At 34.0% G+C, this 22,489-nt stretch overlaps 1 protein-coding gene across 3 annotated transcripts in view; it reads right to left on the reverse strand.

The window, feature by feature from the left end:
• CADM2 (cell adhesion molecule 2) overlaps positions 1-22,489 on the reverse strand; it is a 1,074,502-nt gene that overhangs the window by 995,084 nt on the left and 56,929 nt on the right. The window lies entirely within an intron of this gene.

The following is a 22,489-nucleotide window of genomic DNA, read 5'->3' on the forward strand; positions in this document are numbered from 1 at the left end:
TACAACCAATTTGTCTCAGAGGCCTGAGGGTCCAAACTGATATTTAATTACAAGACAAAAGATGACTGTCAAATTGACAAAGGCAAAAATAGATTAAAACATGATACTATATTTAAATCTGATCTTGTACAATGAGTTTTGACTTCATGCCAAACTCCTGTAGTATCATTTCTTACATCATGTAATAAAATGTTCACACAATAAAATCTGCCTGCATATAGACTCCGATTTATGCATTCTTTCTGTTGGGTCTAAAGTATGCCACCTCAGCAGAGATTAAAGTGCTGAATATAGTGAACATTTATCACTTTGTTTCCGAGAGAATGAAAATATGCATTATTATTAAACTTCGGGACTGTGCTTGTATTGTTGCCATCAGCTACCATAATCAGAATGCGAAGTAGCAGAACATCTATTCCAAGGATGGGTAATCTGCCCCTTTATAAACACCAGAGTGAAAAAGGATTAAGCCTATTGTTTGTTTGTTTGAGATGGCTTAATTCTGCTCTAGCAACTAGCCCCTTGGCCTTTCTTCACTCAAGAGAATTCTGGAAAAGAAAAACAAGAATTGCTATCTATAAGTGTTGCTCACTTTCAGACACTAATCTGTATTAATGAGTCTCTATCATTTTAGTTCCAGGTAACAGCAGCAGTGGAAGAAGGATAAACTTGATGCAAACAAACAAACAAGGCAGCAAGTTAACAAAGGCAAGGAATGAGTAAGTGATTTAAAGAATGTTCACAGTAAGGAATATTTAAGTCTCTGACCAGCTTAAGAGACTGAAATCTGCATTGGTTCAAACACTTTATGTATTTAGTAATTTCAGTTTTTCATATCTTGATACAAAGTTTAGAAAAAGCACAAAATCCAAATGTAATTTTAATTGTGAAGAGGTCACATTTCTTTTGTGTTTTTCAAAATCTTTGCATGAAATGTTCCTTTATTTTCAGGATCATTATTAGGCTCCTGAACATTCAGTATTTGTGTGCTCCTATTTCTCATTATATGAAAACTCATGGAATTTTACCCTCATTGAACTGAGATTCTTGGAACCACATCCATTTATACTGCCTGAAGGCTTGGTCTTACTGAAATCAATCAAAGGTTTGGAATCTTTGCTTTGTATTAAGTCTGAAGGAAATATTGACTGCCAGGACTATGGCTGGGTGAGGCCAATTTATTACTATTTTTTTTTTTTTCTTGCTCACTGTTACTATCACTAAGACAGGAAGCAGAAAGTGACAGAACCACACCGGGTTTCAGGATGTTGAAAGCAGAGAAGACAGTTGACTTCTTCAATATTTAAGTTAACTAGATGCTGGCAACATTGAAGATGGAAAAGACTTTCCTACTGACCTCTTAATTCTATACTTATCCTTGTACTTTCACAAGAAGTAGTATTGATGGGGCTCAGAGAGAAGATACAGGTTAAGAGAACGACAGGTAAAATCAGAAACTAAAATTTGTGGAACTATATGTAAATATCATTATAATAGTCTTTAAGTATACTACAGTTTAAAGAAAATTTTTTACAATGCATGAGTTATTTATGGAAACCTGGAACTTAGTTACTAAGATCAGACGGTACAGGGGTGGACTGTAAAATAGAACTAAGGTATTTAGACTTTCTCCTCACTACTAATAAATTTAAATAAAAAGCATCACATTATTTTAGAAATCACAAAAAATTGCACAAATGGCCAAATATTTTCCTAGAGTTCTCTTGCATTGGTAATGTTATCACAAATGTACTCAATGCGTTAATTTATTTAAGACAATTCATCTCTGTGTGTGTGTGTGTGTGTGTGTGTGTGTTATGTTTTATATTTTGTGGAAAATAGAGAAACAAAGTATATAAAACAAGGAGAGTTTTTGTTTGCTTGCTTGTTTTCAAAACAAAAGAGTTTTGAAAATACTTTTAGAAGCCCATCTTTAATACAAACTCTTCCACTCATGTATGCATTTATTATGCCAAGGGGATAGAAAAGTGTCCTAGGTCAGAACAGTACTTCGTCTTTAAGCTTGGTGTTATAGTTAATGCTGAGGCCATCAAATTATTTATTTATGTAGAAATATTTCCACTAGATTATAATTGTAGATTTGCTGTTTACTATATGCTAAGTACACATTTATCCCCATTAAAATAAGCTTAAAATGTCTTAATAACTACATCAAGATTACATGCCAGTAAGCATCAAAGATTTGAGTGGGCTAAGGAAGGTGTAAATCCCGTGTCTCAGGACCTAATCACTGAAATCTTTCAACAGTATCAGAACAACCTACTGGGATTGATTTACAAATGGATATTCCTGGATCTTGCATCAGATTTAGGGAATCTGTACTTTGTAACAAACATATTTGATAATTCCTGAACATAGTATTATCTAGGTATCCCTTGAGACACACAGCATAAAATATGAATAAGCCACAATAAAGTTAGCCAAACTACCTTTGCATTGAGTACTTATTATGTTCTAGAGCATGAAATGAACTATATACATATGATACATATATTTTCTTTTTTTAATTTTCACATAATACTCTGTGGTATGCAAAGTAACCTTCACTTTACATGCGAAGACAACACTGAAAAAAATGTGCCTAAGTTCTCACAAATGTGAAACGTTGACTAGACTGTTCTGTTTGTTCTTCCTTACTTGTGCTTAATATCTGTGAAACTGAATTTTCAAAATTTCAGAAGTTAAGTAAACTATGGAATCAGCATTTAACTAAGTCCTGAGAAAAGACTGAAAACTAACTATACCAGGCCTTCATATTTTTACTTTGCCTATTTTAAGAAGCTTTCTTTTGTCCTTACTTTGACTTCTAAAAATTCAATAGCTTTCTTTTCCTTTTTTTTTTTTTTTTTTAATGCTTTAATTTTCAGGCCACCAGTGAGGCTAATGTTAGCTGCAGTGATTACCTTGGTAGTTAAAAAAATAGTATAAAATGAAAGAAGAAAAATGTTACAGCAAGAAATGGAGATTGAAAAGAAAGACTCGGGGCACCTGGGTGGCTCAGTCAGTTAAGCATCCAACTCTTGATTTCTGCTGAGGTCATGATCCCAAGGTTTGTGAGTTCAAGTTCCGACTCGGGCTCTGCACTGAGAGCGTGGAGCCTGCTTGGGATTCTCTTTCTTCTCTCTCTCTCTGTCTCTCTCTCTCTCTCTCTCTCTCTCTCTCTGTCTCAAAAAATAAATAAATAAATAAACATTTTTAAAAAAGAAAAGAGGGGCACCTGGGTGGCTCAGTCAGTTAAGTGTCATGATCTCATGGCTCAGGTCACGATCTCGTGGCTCATGAGTTCCAGCCGGCCCCGTGTGAGGCTCTTTGCTGACAGCTCAGAGCCTAGAGCCTGCTTTAGATTCTGTGTTCCTCTCTCGCTCTGCCCTTCCCTCACTCATGCACATGCTGTCTGTCTGTCTGTCTCTCTCTCTCTCTCTCTCTGCCTGTCTCTCTCTCTCAAATAAATAAACATTAAAAAAAAAAAGGAAGAAAAGAAAGCCTAAAGGAAGGAATGGAAAGAAAAAAGAAGGGCACTTTGGACAGTAACTTCTAAATGGAAGGAAGATGGCTTTCTCATATGCAGAGACTGTGGGATGACGTGTTTTAAATTGCTAAGTAGCAAAGTCTCTAGGCAAAGCTCTCTCCCAATGCATACGTAAGGCAATAAGATAAAGGAAATAGATATAAAGAAAAGGCTTCTTAGTAAGGGAGAAGGGTTGCCCACGCTGTCAGGCTGGATAGTGTTCTTTTAAAGAGACAGAGATGGAGACTCCCACCATCCTCGCCACTATAGAGGTAGAAGTCATTTGCAGACATCATCTGAAAGGGATAACAAAAGATTGTTGCACCTCCTGCAGTACCTGAATAGGAATAAAAATAGGAATAGAAGTTGCTTCTATCTGAAGCAACTAAGAACAAAAATAGAAAAGGCAAGAGTGACATTCCGTCGGTGATCTCTAATTTAGCCCTAGAGCTTGTAATTTCCAGAGAGAACTTTGGGCAACTCCACATAGAGATATGGAGTGTCCTCACAGATTTAACACATTGGCATTCATATGGGAAATCTGCATGTCCACTGTGCAAAGTGGAAAATATAGGTAGAGAACCAGGGACAGGGGAATACAAGAATATACCTAACAGAGACAGTTATACATATCACCTTAACTACTCTTGGCTCCAGCCAACACTACAATGACAGTAAAGTGGAATAGTGTGTTATTACTAGTCTCATAATACGCCTTTACCAGAAGCAATGTAAAAAAATCCATGGTGTAGTTTTCTCAATTTATTTACTCTTAAGTTGAAGGAATCTTTTCAAATATTGTTATAAGAGAGACACCTGAACTCAGTGAGAGGATCTAATGAATTTTAGTAATTATCTTCATCTCCCAATTGAGTAGACAAGTTAATTACAACCATTATACTTGCCAGTAGTCCAGGATCCTTAGTTAATTTTTTTCCCTCTTTACCCCCGAATCAATTACTTCTAATTATTTAAAATGTATCTTGTTTATTTTCAAACATCCTTCTTAACAATTATTTTTTCACATGTACCTCCAGTTTAAATTCCAAAGTTATTATCCAGGTTGTTTTAAGAAATCCTATCCATTATGTTGGAACTCTCAACAGTTCTTCAAAACCATAGAAGGAAATGCACTGAATGAAGATAAAAGAAGAGAGCAAGAACAATATGTGATAATCAAAACTTAGCATTCTTGTATATCTATTATCTAATTGTATATTTCTCTTTCTCTTTTTTTTGTATAATTTGTAAACTGGGGATAGTGATACCTGGCTCATAAAGTTAATGTAATGAATAATACATATCACAGGAAGAAAGATTCACACTATGCATTGTACATACTAGGCAGATAAAAACAATAGTGATTCTTATTGATTCTGTTATTTCAGATGGCTTAAAACAATGAATATATGTTCTCCTGGAAAATATCTTAAAGGAAAAACATAGGAAAGTTGTGGAAGAGTTACTATTTGAAAAATAGAGTAGGTAAATATAATGGCCAGAAACATTGGGAAATCAATATGCCTATATAATAGATTGACACATACAAATGAAGATATGGATATGTCCAATAAAATACAATATATAAGTGAGTTTTATAACTGCCCTGAGGCACTCTGAGTGTGGTTAGTCTACAAGTGCTTTTGATTTCTAACCACTAGGGCCATTTCTCGTTTTGATACTTACCATTCTTTTTTTCCTATAAACAAGCCACACATATTCACAAATGTTTAATTGGTCTCAAAACACTTCCATGAAACCTCAAACTGTCATCATTTTCCTTGCTTTTGTGTCTCACTCCTTTCTCCATTACAAAATTTCCCATTTTAAGGTAATTTATTTCTTATTTTATTTGCTATAGTAATTTATATTACCTAGCATCATAACCCCTTCATGAAACAAAGGGAATATGGTCAGAATACAAGAAAGAACAGAGAGATTATGTTAACATTTTTGAAGAGTGAGTAGAGAAAGAAGATAATGCTTTTCTTGGATATATTTCAACAAACATAACAACTTTATCGAGTGTTGAAAATTCTCTATGTTGGCATTTACTTATAGCTGTCTCCAAGAATTTGAAAGTAAACAGTATAAACACAAAGGAGCTGCCTAAAAATAAACGTTAAATTCCCATTCAATGAGCACCTTGGGAGTAAAATCCAATCAGGAAAGTGTGAAATGTAATGTGTGGTTAGGGAATAGAACCACCTTTTAATTACTGTTGACGGCTAGAGAATATAGTCCTCACAACTAGTTAATTTCACTTTTTTTTTTTTTTTTGGTGAAAACAACATGACTTTATCACCTCAAAAAAAAAAAAAAAAAACGATAGCACATGAGACTAGAGACATATCTTTCAATTTGGCTTAAATAAAAACAAAAGCAAAGCATATCAGCTATGTTTCTTTATCTGCAAATTTAAATAAAGAAGCAGCATTTTTGTCTTATCCTTTCCAAATTCAAAACACTGATAACTAGTAAAAAAAGATACGTAGAGAGAACATATACTGAAAATCTCTCAGCACAAGAGAAAAAGCTAAGACAGGGTTTATTAAGAAAAAGAAATGTTCTTTTCTTACTATTGTCATGACAAGGTTAATGTGGAATCTTTCCCTAACCTGGTAGTGAGGAAGGGCACTGGAGTCACAGCACACATATTTAGTCTATTTCTTTGTCTCTGTCAAGGTAGGTCATGCAGGAATGCCCATATAACATGTGAACAATGAAATCATTTGAGAGAACTATTCCTAAAAGTCAAAAGATGATATTCCACATGATCAATTTGACAAAACCTACCTGAGCACAATTCTCAATACAAAAATGCAGATTCCTTTCTTAGGTGATTAAAAGGAGGGACAGCTAAGTATTTCATTTAAATGCATAAATGATTGATGGATAACATTAAAGAGAAAGACATACTATAGACTAAATTTATATATTTAAATTCGAAAGTATTATACTGCACTAGAGCATTTCCTTCACATTTTTCCATAAAAACAACACCGCAATTTTAGTATATTCTGCATGTGTCTTTAGTGGTAAAATTGTCTCTTTTGATTCTGAGTGTCCCTATATAACTTTCCCTATGTGCATTTGCAATGACAGAATTGGAGAAAGAAAGGCTGCTTTTCCAAAAAGGCGATGTGGTCCTCCCTTTGTCTTTGATGCTAGTGTTGTCTTTGTGACCTTGTTTCTAGGTCATCCTTCCCAATTAATGTAACTCAAGATAAAATATAGTAATTTGGACTATTGAACCTTCTAGAAAGTGATGTTAATTTCAAATATAACCACTTATTTATTTCCCAAACAGATAACCCATGACAAACTGTATTTGGTATAAAGATGACACTTGTATAGTAGTTATCAGTAAGGAACTCAGTACTGGTAGAAGACAGAGGGCACAAATTAGTGAAACACATAATTACTGAGTATCTAATATGAACCAAACAACAATAGGTACAGAACAAACATAGACAAATGAGATATAGTCCTTGCTATAAAGGTCCTTGTAGGAACATAAACCAGAAAAATTCCTATGCTAGGGAGAAGTAAATATTTCACAGGAAAATAAGAGAGGGGGGTGATTAGCTACTTGGTAAAAATGAAAAATAACTTTAGAAAATAAACATTTGAATTGGTTAAAGGAGATGGATTTCAGCAGCTTGAGAAGAAAAGGAAAATCAGCATGGGCTTGAGGAATATGTGCAGCTGCCCAGACAGCCTCCCCAAAAAGTACCTTATGTTCTGAAATCAACAACTTGTTCAGAAGAACTGAGAAGGTAATGAAATCAAGATGTGGTGAATATCCTTTATTTGCCCATCTACATTAAATTTTCATCCTTCTCTAACATGCTGTATGCTCTGTAAGGCTGACTTCCTAATTCAATCAGTTCTTTTGTCCTCTAACTGCTTGTTGGGTTAAATCAATGGAAAACACTGGTAGGAGACCAAAGAAAGAAGAGAAACTCAGATTTTTATTTCTGGGTATTTCTTGTCCTTGCTCCATATCTGTGCATAGGACAGTGGCTTCATCCATCGAACATCATGCCGCTCTAAGGCAGCCCTTTCTCTGCCTCCTGGTCCAGGAACCACACCCTCTTCTCACATTTTCAGCCTTTGGATGGTAAAGTACCCTGCTGTTACTAGTCCTTGGTACTCACTGTCCCTTATCTTTTCCCTACACACTGCCTACACCCCTGTAAATAGCCCCTTTATAAAATTCTACTTAAACTAATTTTAGTATCCCATCTGTTTTTTTGCTGCAACTCAGACTGATATGCAAGATGAAAAAAAAGATTTAGATCTTTAGGGTGGGGGTGTCTTAGGGAGTGACAGAAAAAGTTTTAGGAAACAAATTAACTGACAAACCAAGATTATAGAGGAGTCAAGTGAACAAGGATTAAAAACCGGGCTAGGAAGAAAAGGTGTGGGCTCTAAATGGCATTCGCTTCCTCTGAGACAGAAAGGAAGAATACACACACACACACACACACACACACACACACACACACATATATTTGTATATATGTATATAAAATGGGAGGTCACAGAAAGTCAAAGAAGATTATATTTGAAAGGTTTGATTGCTCTGTTAAGTAGATGGCATAGTAATTTTTTACACATTGAGGGAGCAGACAATAGGCTCAGAAGTTAAGGAGAATGAGAATAATGTTGATTAGCTGTGGGAAAAGGAGTCAATTATTGACAATGATAAAGATTAATGATCAGCTGAGGTTGTAAATAATCCCTAGATTAATATTCTGGCCGGTATGGCCTGGCCATTTTCTCTAGCAGTGTCTTGCAAGAGATGTTAGGATCCATCCATTGGAGCTGGGTAAGGGATGAGAACAAGAGAGGGAAGAAATGGAAATCCTGGTAAAAGAGTGATAGAATTATCTCACCATGCGATTCTGATAACGTAACAAAATAAATTAAAATTCAATGACTAGGATAGAAGGGAGCATTAAATTGTCTAAGTGTTTTAAGAGGTAAAACAAGGAGAGTAGTGATACTTAGGTAGAGAGCAGTAGTCAGAGAGTGGATCTTGAAGCTTAAGATGTTGAATGTAAAGTAGTTCTGGGAATGATAATGTCCTAGGACCATAAGAGTTGGTTACTTAAGTGGAATGGAGCACAAGAAGAAGGCACAAAATAAATCTGTGACAGTTAAGAATTTGACATCTGCAGATGATTGAAATACGTAAGCATGCAGTCCAGTTTCAAAGTTATAAGAAAGTGAGTAAGTGGGTGAAGAAGAGCTCTTATAATATCAGCCGTGCCACCTGTGTAAAACACTAACTGTGAAGGCACAGAAATATTCTGTGAAAGTCTTGAATAAGAACAAATGTGACTGGTCAAATTCAAGGTAAGGATTCAGTTTATGGCAATGGGAAGTATTTAGAGAGGAGAGTGCCAAGAGTTTGAAACGAGATGCACATGTTGGAAATGGATCTAATGGGTGAGGCCTGAACTGAATAAGAATGGCAATCTTGAAGATAAAAGCCAACTAAATTTCAACATTGAGTGAATATTCTATTTCAAGATTATGAAGGTGAGCAACCCACAGCCCGCTGTATTAAGAGACAGAATCGCTACATGAATGGCCATGACCACTGCTGATATCAGCTCCTTTGAAGATCTCTTCTGCCCAAGATGTGCCCTTTCTTATCTTGTGAAATTTGGCAAAATAAATCAACTGAGAAAAAAACAATTAGCATCAAGTTTTATCAAATGGACATCAACATAAGAGAAAGAGCCTCAAGAAAGAAGACCCTTGTCCCATCTCAATAAATTACTACTACTAGATCATAGAAAAGTCAGCTTTAGTGTTACTTCAAATTTTATTTGGATTGATGAAATGACAACCATAGTGAACAAGAGTCAATAAATGGTTGAAATACCTGAATAAACTGCAGTTAGTGTACTGCTATTATAAACATAGAAAATATTAGTAAAATGGCAAAACTTGCAACACCAAATTTATTTAAAACCAAATAAACCAAAAGTACAACTTATCTTCCCATACATTGAAAGAATTTCTAAAATAACTTCTGTTCTTTAGATAGAAATATAATTTTAGAGTATAATTCTAATTCTGCTTAATAACTAGAGCTGATAAGTAGCCACATTTTGGTCTAAAATCTGTAAGTAAAGAAGGAAATAAATGCTACAAAAAGTTTGAAATATTTAAATTACTACATTTCAGTAAAACTTTATGTGAATAAATTTGAATATCCAATTAAGAAGCCACACATATTCTAGGGATGTAGATAATAATTTTGAGTTTTTTTTAAAAAGTTGAAATGACAAATTTATGACAGTCCTGGTATGGAAAGTAGCAATGAGAGGATTATTTTACCTTGTTTCCTGATGTCATGGGTTTTCACTCTGTGTAAGAAAAATTCAGACTTGTCTAACAGGGAGATGGGATTCTTAGTTTTTACAAAGCTTGGTATATCAGTCATACGTATACCAAATAGCACCAGTTTTCTATTCCCTTCTTTGAAGACACTGAAATATATTTGGTTTTGTCTGTATTAAAAAAGAAATCTGAAAGCAAGGTCTTCAAAGACTTTGAAATCACATAAATTTGTATTAAAATAACTGATTGGTATTATAAGAAGCTAGGTAAATTATATAAATTTTTGGATCCTCAGTTTTCTTAGTAGTAAAATGAAAATAATGATTCCTACATCACATGATTTTTAGAAATAAAATGGGATAAACTAATGAAAATATCATCTACAACCTTGTCATTTGTTAAGCATTCATTAGTCATTACTGGTCCTCTCCCCCTTTTGAGGAAAATGGGTTAGGGAGAAAGCCACAGTCACACATTTATTCAAAATAAATGCCTTTGTAAAGAATACTTTCATTCATTTTTAAATTCAGAGATATAAAAATAGAATATACTAGTAAATATAAAAGAGCATAAGTCAAGTATAAAGCATGATTATAAAGCATTATATTATGATAATTATGTATTTATAGCATAATAAAAATAATTCCAATAGAATTTCTTAATTCTCCCACCTACTTGCATAAGGAGATTTTTTTTCAAGGAGCTAAGAGTAGTGTCCTAAAACCATCCCACAAGTAAATCCATAGAGTAGACTAAGGCAGTACAAGAAATTTATTACAGAGTGTGCACACTAGTAGCTTTAGAATAAAGCTAAGTACTTCAATTTTCAAAAAGGCAGATTAATGCAGAACATGCAATTGTATTCTTATCATGATTTCAATCCAATATAAAAAACAAGGCTTTCTAAAAAGTGTTGCCTGCTCTGACAGTAAGGAACTTGTTGCTCAATTCCCTCAAGGCAACTTCTCTATTCAATTAAGGATGCTTTCAAGAACTGTTGCAATTTTTGGTACATTGCCTTTTGGGGGACACGTAGAAGATCTGCTTCACCGATGCATTTTGTTTTCAATTTCTCTTAAAATTCAATTTAGTGTAATAAATCATGAAGATTGGTAGTACATACATAAAGCAAAATGATCATAATTTGGAGAAAATACAAAACTACAAGGAGGGTTAAGCTCAATGTTTCATAAACTATCAAATTAAATAGTAAATTAAGTAATCAGAAATGCTTTATTTAGCCTTATTAGAAATACTTCTGAATCAGATTGAAAACTACACAATTATTTGAATATTAATATATTTGCAAAATATTTTAATTTTTAAAAATAAAACAATCATCATTTTATATCTCATTTTAGCAACTGGCTTCACAGTGCCATATGAAGTAGCCAATTTGTCCATATAAATGAAACATGTGATCTCCAATTCATACAACAAATAAAATGATAAAAATATTTTTGGAAATCAAAACAAAATTCATAAATAAATCTTAATCTATGCTATGAAATTTTACTCTTGAAAAAAATATAAATTCCTCTGAAAGAAAATATTTACTCTTATAACTTTCAAGGCTGAGACTCACATAAAATGAGTTATTAGATCTGCCATATATTTAGTTTCTGTCATTTACTGGCCTGACCACAAAGTCCTTGAGCATCATTACCTTTGAATAATGTGTTGGCAAGGTGAGAAGAAGGTAGACAAAATTAGGAGCCAGAAAACTTTTATAACTTAGAGCAAGTCACTATGCCTTTATGGACCTAATTTTCCTCATCCATTAAAGAAGATTTTAGATAAATAATCCAAAAGCTTTCTGCCATATATGGAACTCTAGAAGTATTGTGTTTTATGAAATAAAATATAGTGAAAACATAACTTTGTTTAATACTAGCTCCATCTTATCATTTGAGCATACCTAGAAGAAATAACCTAAATGCTTATTCCACAGATATGTTTTGAGAACCAGCAGAACTAGCATGTATAATAATAGATTATAAACTCAAATGCACTACTACATTAGCTTAGATATTATAAACTGCAATGCTCAATATTTATGAATATCCACTGGCAAGCAGAATAGGACATACGAATGGTCAATGACTAGGGCAAAAGCTAACAAGCCCAAGGTGTCAGATTAAAGTTATATACCTTATTAAGTCACTCTATTTTGTTAAAATATGGACAAAATTTCCTAAAGTGTACTCATGAAAAGAGAATAAATGACCCTACAGAGTAAAGAATATGACATCTTTGAACTTGTACTAATTCATTCTTAAGTATATGTTCATACTTACCATGATTTTGATATATGAATCAATAATTATTTGAGTATAACTACATTCACATAACCCTAGTTAACCTGCCAAGAACCATAAGAACACAATCAGAAGCTATAATCCAAATAACATAAACAAAAATAGTTTTAACTAACTCAACTGAGACATAAAAGGACCTTGTTTCACTTGTACAAAAGCACCTCATGGTTTTACAGATCACTGAATTTTTGCACTTTGAAAGGGATGAACTGAATAAAGAATGTTAAGTGCTATAATTATTTCTTTTAGTCTCAATTGACAAAGACTAACTTAATTTTAATTAGCTATAGAAAAACCTGGCTTAAATACTATTGTTTCAAAGCTGAATGACATTTATCTAGATTTATATTTAATGAAACAAATAAGAAAAATAAAACTTTGACCAAAACATATTCATGCATTAATTCAATCACTGGATTTCATATTCCTTGAATATTTATATGCTTTTTGAATAAGCCTATTATTATATATCACACACTAACAAATATATCCTTTCTCAATCAAATAAATATCTATGTACACATGAATTCAGAAATTGTTTTGTTTACTCCATTGTTTAAAATTTTAGTGTTTGTTAAAATAATGCATTAGTTAAGGTATTTGTATTGCTATAACTGTGTTAGTAACGGTTAAAAAAGAGAGAAAAAACTATAATACTGTAACAGTGTCCCTTATTATAACCAATTATAAATCTTAACATCTCATAAAGATTTCCTAAGTTGGTTTATGTATTTTGTTATGTGGGTTAGGGTATAATATCAATTTATTTTTGATCAGCTAGTAAAGTACAGCATGTAAACTATGATCATGCTATGCACAATCAGAAGTTTTAATAATTTATTAATAGTTACTACAAAGGTAATACAGGATAATGGTTTAGGGGGAAGGCTCTGGAATCAGACAGACCTAGATTTTGAGTACTGACTCCTATATTAGCTATATAATTTTGAGCAACTGAATCTAAATTCTCCAAGATTCCCTTTCCTGCCTATAAAATTGTTAAAGGAATATGACTCACCCCCAAAGAATCTCCCTGAAGATGAAGTGGACAGGACAATGTTGTGCTCCCAGTGTTGTCATTAAAGGGTGGCTACTGTTATTTGCATTTCCACTTGATGACATATCATTTGTAAGATATTTGAAGATTCCATATCAGAAGAAAAAAATGGATTTTCTCACTGTGTCAATGGAGCACTCCACTTCTGCACTTTTGAATCACTAAAGTTTGAAAGTGCTGTAGCTAGTGAAAATGAATGCATATCTGGTACCTTGATATTTAGTCCCCACAAAATATAAGAAAGACAAATTGATTTATTTCTTATATGAAATCATATGGAAAACTTCTGGAAATATTACTATATGTGTGTTACCTACCTAGACTAGCAAATTCTAAATTTATCTTAATTAATATGGGTAATAAATTATCTATTTTGGATGGTGAAGCTATTCTTAAGCACATAGAAAATTAAGTACAATGAAACAGAGAGAACTCCTTTCAAGCATCTAATTTTAAATCACAGAACACTAAATTAAGAAAAGAAGTGATGATAAAAATAAATAACAAGGGGCGCCTGGGTGGCGCAGTCGGTTAAGCGTCCGACTTTAGCCAGGTCACCATCTCGCGGTCCGTGAGTTCGAGCCCCGCGTCGGGCTCTGGGCTGATGGCTCAGAGCCTGGAGCCTGTTTCCGATTCTGTGTCTCCCTCTCTCTCTGCCCCTCCCCTGTTCATGCTCTGTCTCTCTCTGTCCCAAAAATAAATAAACGTTGAAAAAAAATTAAAAAAAAATAAATAAATAACTAAAAGAGCATGGGCTGTTATTCAAATATGTGTTTTATTTAGGAGGGACTGCCACTTATTCTGTGTTAAAACATTAATCTATGCAACTTCTTAGTGTTTAAAGCTCTCATAGTTATTGTTTTAAATAGTAACAGATATTTTATAGTCTTTGAAGAAAATGATGATTTGAATTTTTTAAAAAATTCCAATTCAAGTAAAGAGAGAGGCTGAGACCGTTTTCTTCTGGACTCATGAAACAAGAAATCCAATCTATACAACTAGTAATAAACCTACTGGGAAAACTGATAGGGTAGTGGAAAAAAAAACATAAAATTGGTGCAATCTATACAACCCAGTTTCAGGAAGAGAAGAAAGAGAAAAATTGCCTGAGAAATTTCAAATAAAAAGCATGTTTGATAAAATAGAAGACACATTAAAAGGAAAAAGTACCCCACAACCCAATCCGACTGAGGTAATAAGTACAAATAGTGTAGAGGATTTCCTAGCTACAGTAGGATCCCCAAAATAATAAATAGATATATAGATAGATAAGAAAGGAAAAAGAAAAAAAAACAAAAACAAACATAAGCAACACAAGTAAGTAAAATCTAAGTAAAATCTCCAGCATGCCTGTTTTTAGAATATTATCGGAGTTCATTTTAAACTCAAACAATTCTGAATACCTCTTCTATATTTATGGCACTTAATTCAAAGCTCTTTTTAAGTAGAAATACTCACTTTGTTTGTGCTATGAATTATTGTGAAAGCATTTAGGTAATTCAATGGCCTTTGCAATTTCACAGAGACTAAGACACTAATCTTATAAATAAGAAATTTAAAGCATAACTGTTAAGATGACTTATATAACAGATATTTGAAGAAATATGGGGTTCAAATAAGTTCCAAGCAATGTAAAAAAAATAAGAAGGTCTAATATAACACGTCAAGAGTCTTAATGAGTGCACTGTATTTAGGAATAAGATAAAACTAGATGCAGTGAATTCTTTCATTTATGTATTCATTTTTCCAACAGCTATTTGTTGTGTCTCTATTAAATGATGTAGACACAGACGAATATATATCAGTGAATAAGATGTGACATCTGCCTTAACAGAATTCAAAGAACAGTGAGACAAAAGCACATTAAAATTTCAGTGTTGTGTGGCAACAGTTATGATAGTGGTACACACAATATGCAATGAGAAGAGAGGAGAAGAGTGATTTGGAGACTGACCCAGTGGAGAAGAAAGTAGAAAGCATTTCAGGTCAAGAATTTAAGAAACAAAACAGATGAACATAGGGGAAGAGAAGGAAAAACAAGATAAAAACAGAGAGGGAGGCAAACCATAAGAGATTCTTAAATGCAGAGAACAAACTGAGGGTTGCTGGAGGGGTGTTGGGTGGATGGATGGACTAAATGGGTGATGGGAAATAAGGAGGGCACTTGTTGGGGTGAGCATTGGGTGTCATATATAAGAGACATTTATCATATATAAGATGAATCACTGGGTTCTACTCCTAAAACTAATGCTACACTCTATGTCAACTAACTCAAATTGGAAGGAAGGAAGGAAGGAAGGAAGGAAGGAAGGAAGGAAGGAAGGAAGGAAGGAAGGAAGGAAGGAAAAGGAAGGAAGGAAGGAAGTGAGGGAGGGAGGAAGGAAGGAAAAATTAAGAAAGAAAAAGAAAGAAAGAAAGAAAGAAAGAAAGAAAGAAAGAAAGAAAGAAAGAAAGAAAGAAAGAAAGAAAAGTCAGTAAGGATGACATATGAAAGCAATTTATTGGTGGAGTTTGACAACTAAGTAACAATTGAAACACTTTTCTGGAGGAGCGCAATCTCTACCTTTGCCCTTGAAAATAAAGACTGCTAGGAAAATAAGAAAGACCCAAAGAGGACGATTCCTTATGTTGCTGCTCCTTAGGCCCTAAAGTTATAAGCATAAAGTGCACCCAAGCTGTAGATACAAACATGACTAATCAGGGTAAAATATGTGATAAAGAACAAAGATGCTTAGAACATTTGCATTTGGGGATTGGGGGAAGCTGACTGTTCTCAAGGGAATCCAGTGAACAAATATAGAAGACAGTGTTTCTCTGGCACCATTTCTAATGCTGTCATATCAGGCTGCCCCCTCCTCTTTTTATCCATCAACTTCTATAAGCTCCTGGTGCTTAAGCCATTTTGTTCTTATGTCATTTTATTCTGTCTGTTAATAGTTTAGTGACATTGACAGAAACACACAGTATTTTTACTAGAACAGTATGCATGTTAGAATGCATTAGTCACTGTATGGGAAGTCAGGATGCATGGGATGGGTGTGTGATGCCTCTATTGGGACAACGTAATTCCATTAGCAATTTTCAAACTGAGTTCTGTGAGAACATAACAGGTGCTTTACACACATAACACAAAGAAATGTTAGCAATATTTTCCTCTTTAGTGGATTTTAAACCCGAGAAGAAAAAAATGTATTCATATTTCTACAGCTAGGCTTATTCCATAATGTTTATCCTTTTTAGAAATGGTTCCATTCTTGATAAATTCCAAGATGCAGTCTGCAAAATCACCCAATGCACTTACTTGTTACTTTTGTTCATTGATGTATCAGAAGCATTTACCGACTAACTGGCAATCTATGTTGAAAATGAAAAGCTAGATCCAGTGCTTTTCAAATTGTAATAGAAACAGAAAAGACAAAATTTGGACATTTCACTATGGAGATGATATAAGCAGCTTTGTTTCTAAAGAAAAAAAAAAAACTATATAAGATGAATCCCTGAATGATTTGAGAAGTACCCAAAATGTACAGTTCTAATTTTCCCATCTGCTACAAAATAATTATAGAAAATGGCATTTTTATATTATGTTTCAATGATAATAAAATGTATTTGAACATACATACATACATATATATTATATATGCATACATACATGTACATATACACGATGCTATATCTGGTTTGTTAACCTCACACTTAATATTACTATGATATATGATAGAGACATAGAATAATGTTCTCATTTTAAATGTGATATTTTAAAATGTTATTTTATTTTATTTTAGAGAAGGAGAGGGAAAGAGCATACAAGCGGGGGAGAGGGGCAGAGGGAGAGAGCAACCAACTGAATCTTAAGCAGGCTCCACACTCAGTGTGGAGCCCAATGTGGGGCCCATCCTACAATCCTGGGATCATGACCTGACCAGAAATTGACCTACTGAGCTACCCAGGCTCCTCAAAGATGACATTTTTAAGCTGAGTATTATATTAAAAAATGCAAAATGAAAGGTGTTTCTTTTCATCATTACTTTGTACTTTTCTTCTTGTTGTTTTAATGTTTATTTATTTCTGAAAGAGAGACAGAGTGCATATACGGGAGAGTCAGAGAGGAAGGGAGACACAGAATCCATGGCAGCCTCTAGGCTCTGAGCCAGCACAGAGCCTTATATGCGGCCTGAACCCACGAACTGCGAGTTCATGACCTGAGCTGTAGTCAGACACTTAAGTGACTGAGCCATCCAAACGTCCTGTACTTTTTATTCTTAATCAGATAAAGTTTTTTATGTTTCTGTTTCATCCACTTGTAAAGTAAGATCATTAATAAAATGAAATTGTTTATTATATCTATGAGTGTATGCATAATACCATTTTACTTCAAATTTAATTGGTGCATTAAATTATACCTCATGATTTACTGTGCATTATACCTCATGATTTACTGCTGACATTTGGGTACCTATCTTAATTTTTAAATTGTTCCATAATTACTGAGTTTGGAAAAACTTTGATCTAAACAGCCAAAGCATTTCTTCTTGAATGTTACAGCAAATATCAGTAAAAAAATACTTTATTTTATTTATTGTATCTAATTTGGTCCACATGACTCATTCTGGCCTGTGGAATGATGTGTGCATTCCTGAGCAAGGTGGTTAAGTATCCAATGTAGCTTCTCCATGCTATTTCCTTTTTATCACTGGCAGGTAACAACAGACATGGTGATGTTAAAGCCACAAGATCACTGAACCACAAAATCGATGCAATCTGGGGTCCTGAGTTGTGTGGAGGAGGTTTTATGAACCTCATCAAACTGTGAAGTGAGAAATGAACTTTATTGTGCTAAATCACTGAGGTTTGAGGGTTGTTTGTTACATCAGTTAGTGTACCCTAATGAAAATATGTAACTTATGATTATTAAATACTATTATTTTTAAATACTGTTAGAAGTGAATGAGATTTTCAGCTGTTTTTGCCATAAGAGATGGCCCACAGCACGTAGAAAAAGGCCATTCTTCATTAATAATATGCTGTTCTAAGTAAAGTCACCTTAACAACTTCAAATTACCCATTAGTTTATTTACTCCTCTCAGTAGCCTTAATGGGCTGGTAGTATCATTTCCCTCCATTTTAGAGGATTAAAATAGGACTTAGAGTCATCACTTTTTTCTCTTGTTTGCACAAAGATAAGTATCGAGAATAAACTCACAACTTCTCATACCAAACTCCATGCTCTTCCATTAAGGTGTTTCCTTTACATAGTCTATAATGGCATCTACACACACGTGTACATACACACACTGCAAAGCCATGACTATAGTAAGAACATGTATATGTTCATTTCAAGTGAAGATATATATTACTCTCTGACCAGAATGTTGTCAGAAATTGCAAAAACTGAGATTCTCACAATTCAGTGATGTACTCAAACGTGGCCTTTCTGAGAACATGCATTCACTGACCACACACTGATAAGAGGGTTTCGATATATATATATATATATATATTTTTTAGTTTCTTTTTGGTTTTCTGATTCCTTTTCCTAAATGGTATTTATTTCAATCCCTAATGACAATCCTCTTTCAAGAATATCTAACTTGATAATAACAATAAAAGCCTCAAGATAAATAAGCTAATATTCTTTTCCTCCATGTCATGGAAATAAGTCCAAAACCTAAACATAATAATACTGGGTTTAAAATTAGGACTTCAATAGACAGAGAGCTTTGTTACACTCCTAACTTTAAAAAAATAGCTATTAGAGGCAACAATAATAGATTTTAAAATCATGACAAAGTGAGAAAAGCCATTCAAAAAGTTGGTTGGAGGATTTCTCTTGAATGAAGAAAGAAAAATATGGAATTGAATCATGTTTAAAAATTAATATTTAGCAAAATTACTTTGGGATACTGATTTTTCCCCCTATGGCTGAAATGACAGCTTAACTGGGAATCACTTCACAGAAAGATAAAAGTGAGAGAGAAACTACGTCATTTTGTATTGCTGGATCAGACCACAGTCTCAGTCTCATGCCACAGTACCTTGAATTGGGACTATTTTTGAAAATGCCATTCTTCCTCAGACCTTATCTGTTGTGACCTCAAAAAAAGGTCCAAAGTAATTTCAACTTTCATATCTCCCTATACTTTCACATTCTCTCTTCCTTTCACCTATGCGTCTTGAAAAAGCAGTATATTCCAGGAATCCCATTTACTTACTAGTCACTCCTTTAAATCTGTATACTTTGTCTTCTTCCATTACTTCTTTAACAACTGCTTTCAAATACTTAGCAGCCATGTTTTTTTTTTAATTATCCACCTTTTAAAATTTTCTGTGTCATTACAAGTTGCTAATTACCTGCTCCTTCAAATGCTTTAAATTTCAGGTATATTATTTAAAAAAACAAAAACAAAAACCTGTTTCTCTGAATGCTCCATCTCACTCTTTGTCGGGTCTCATTTACTGCCCCATCTTCATGATGGACACAGTCCTTGAGCTTGCCTTTTCACTCTATAGTGCCCTTCCACTCATGTCTTACCTGTTTATATTCCTACTTACCCTAATTTTACCTCTATTCAAAACTGATCTTTGGTTCTAGTTCCAAGTTTTTCTTGAAACACAGATTGACAGGTGTTTACTTGTGTTTAAAATGTGCAAAGGAGGGTCTACTAAATCCTACATCTGTTGGGCTAAAATTCAACCTCATAATTATATCCCATAAGCCAACTCTTCTCTTTATTTCCCTTTCTTCCAATTGTTTAGACATGTTCGGAATATATGTATATATAGATTTATTTATTTATTTATTTATTTATTTATTTATTTATTTATTTATTTAAAAATGCATTTATTCATGTAATTAGTGTCTCCACATATTTCTCACTTCAACTTCCTTCTTCCCATTCTCACTGGGAACATGCTAAGTTAGGCCCTCATTGTACTATATTTGTAAGAGCAAATCTGCTCTACTCACAGTTACTTTATATCCTTCTGGACTTCTTTCTTTGACTAATGAATTTTCCTATTATAATTCATTCAGATATATGCTCCTAGATTAATAGAAGCACATATCTGCTCTAGCCTCTCTTGTTCAAAATTGGTCTCCATGTCCTCCCAAACTAAGGTTTAACTTTTCAAACTAGTGTTTATTTTTTTAATTTTTTTAATGTTTATTTATTTTTAAGAGAGAGAGTACAAGCAGGGGAGAGGCAGAGAGAGAGAGAGAGAGGGAGACACAGAATCCGAAGCAGGCTCCAGGCTCCGAGCTGTCAGCACAGAGCCCGACGTGGGGCTTGAACTCACAAACCATTTGATCCTGACCTGAGCCGAAGTCTGCCACTTAACTGACTGAGCCACCCAGGCTCCCCTCAAACTAGTGTTTAAAATGATTCCCAATACTCTCAGAAGTTCCTTTATAATCATATCCGACCTTTTTGGTAAGTTTCAGTCAAGCAAGACAATTGTGCATTCCCCAAATATGCTCTAGACCTTTCCACTCCTGCTAGGTCTACAACCTCCATCTGGGAAACACCACTCTAGTTCATTCCTTTGAAAACCTTAATCATCCTGTAAGATGTAACTCAAAGGAGTTTTAATGCATAACTTTTTTCTATCCTTGCCAAAGGCTATTTGAAAATCTTCTTCCTTGAATAAAGCATTTATTTTGTACTTATTTCCCTTATGATCTGTACATTAGTTCAATCAAACAGTGGAAACTTCCTGTGAATTTGTCTTTCCCTAAGAAGTTAAAACTTTCTTGTGGACAGGCATTATAATAATTGTCTTTGTATTCCTCAAGTGCTTAGCATAATATCTTACTCTTTAAAAAAGTTTCATTTATACAGAAGAGCATCAAAGTAAGATACTATTTTAGAAATAATTGAAATACCAAAGTGTCTAAATATATATTCTTGAGAGTATATATGGGGCTGATTGGGATGCAGTTAAAACTTGCATTAAGTTAGATAATCAAAAAGCAAACTCACCCTGAGGAAGCATAGTAAGTAGGTAAGTTTTCAGCTGGTGAAAAAATAAGGAAATAAAATCTTGGTAAATTATAACTTGTCAACTTAGTTTTCAACAGTGCCATGGATTTCTAATGCACAGTTAAATCACAGAACCTAACTCCAGGGATACCTGGGTAGCTCAGTTGGTTACGCGTCCAACTCTTGATTTTGGCTCAGGTCATGATCCCATGGTTTGTGAGACTGAGCCCCACAGCAGGCTCTGTGCTGACAGTGCAGAACCTGCTGGGGATCCTCTCTCTCTCCCTCTCTCTCTGCCCCTCCCCAGCTCATACTCTCTCTCTCTCTCTCTCTCTCTCTCTCTCTCTGTCTCTCTCAAAAATAAATAAGTAAATACCGAAAAATGAAACTAATTCCAAATATTTTTTTCTGGTTTAAGTAAGACAATACAAAGCTACACAAAACTCTCTCTCTCTCTCTCTCTATATATATATATATATATATATATATATATGCATGTATATACAGTGTAATATAAAGATGTAATGCCTTGATGAAAGACTTTTTAAAAATAAAGGAAGTACTATATTATCAAACTGCAAAACCTTCTCTATGAAAAATTATAGAAGATGATTTTGTGCTTCTAAGAAGTAAGCATACAAAGAAATAAATATGCTAAGCAGGTTCCAAAATGGCTCCCCTAGTGATTCCTATCTTCTAGTATTCACATCTTTATGTAGACGTTTCCAAATTGTACCAGAGTTGTTCGGTGTGACTAGTAGTACGTAGCTGAAGTGACAGTATGTCATTTCCTAGATTAAGTTATAAAAGACAATGGCTTCCATCTCAGATATGCTCATTCTTTTTTGCCCTTTCACTCTGGGAGAAGCAATCTCCTATGTTGTAAGCAGTCCTGAGTAAGGTCTTCATGAGTAGGAATTGAAGCTTCCCGCCAAACACCAGTGAGGATGTTTAGGCCTATGACAAACTGAAGCCTGCCATCAACCATGTGAATAAGCTTGGAAGCACTGTTTGAGCCTTGAGATGACTGTAGCCTCTGCAATCTTGTGAGAAACCCTGAGCCAAACCAACCAGCCAAACTACACCCAGACCACTAACCCTCAGGTACTATGTGAGAAAATAAATATTGGAGGATACTTTGTTATGAAGCACAGAATGCATAGATTCACAGAAATTTTGCCATTAAGCCTATTTAAAATAAAAGTAATAATGTACATCTTAAAATGATTTTGTTGACTACAAATTT

This window comes from Puma concolor, chromosome C2, assembly GCF_028749965.1.
Source record: "Puma concolor isolate L17-30 chromosome C2, mPumCon1.1.hap2, whole genome shotgun sequence".
Lineage (NCBI taxonomy): Eukaryota > Metazoa > Chordata > Mammalia > Carnivora > Felidae > Puma > Puma concolor.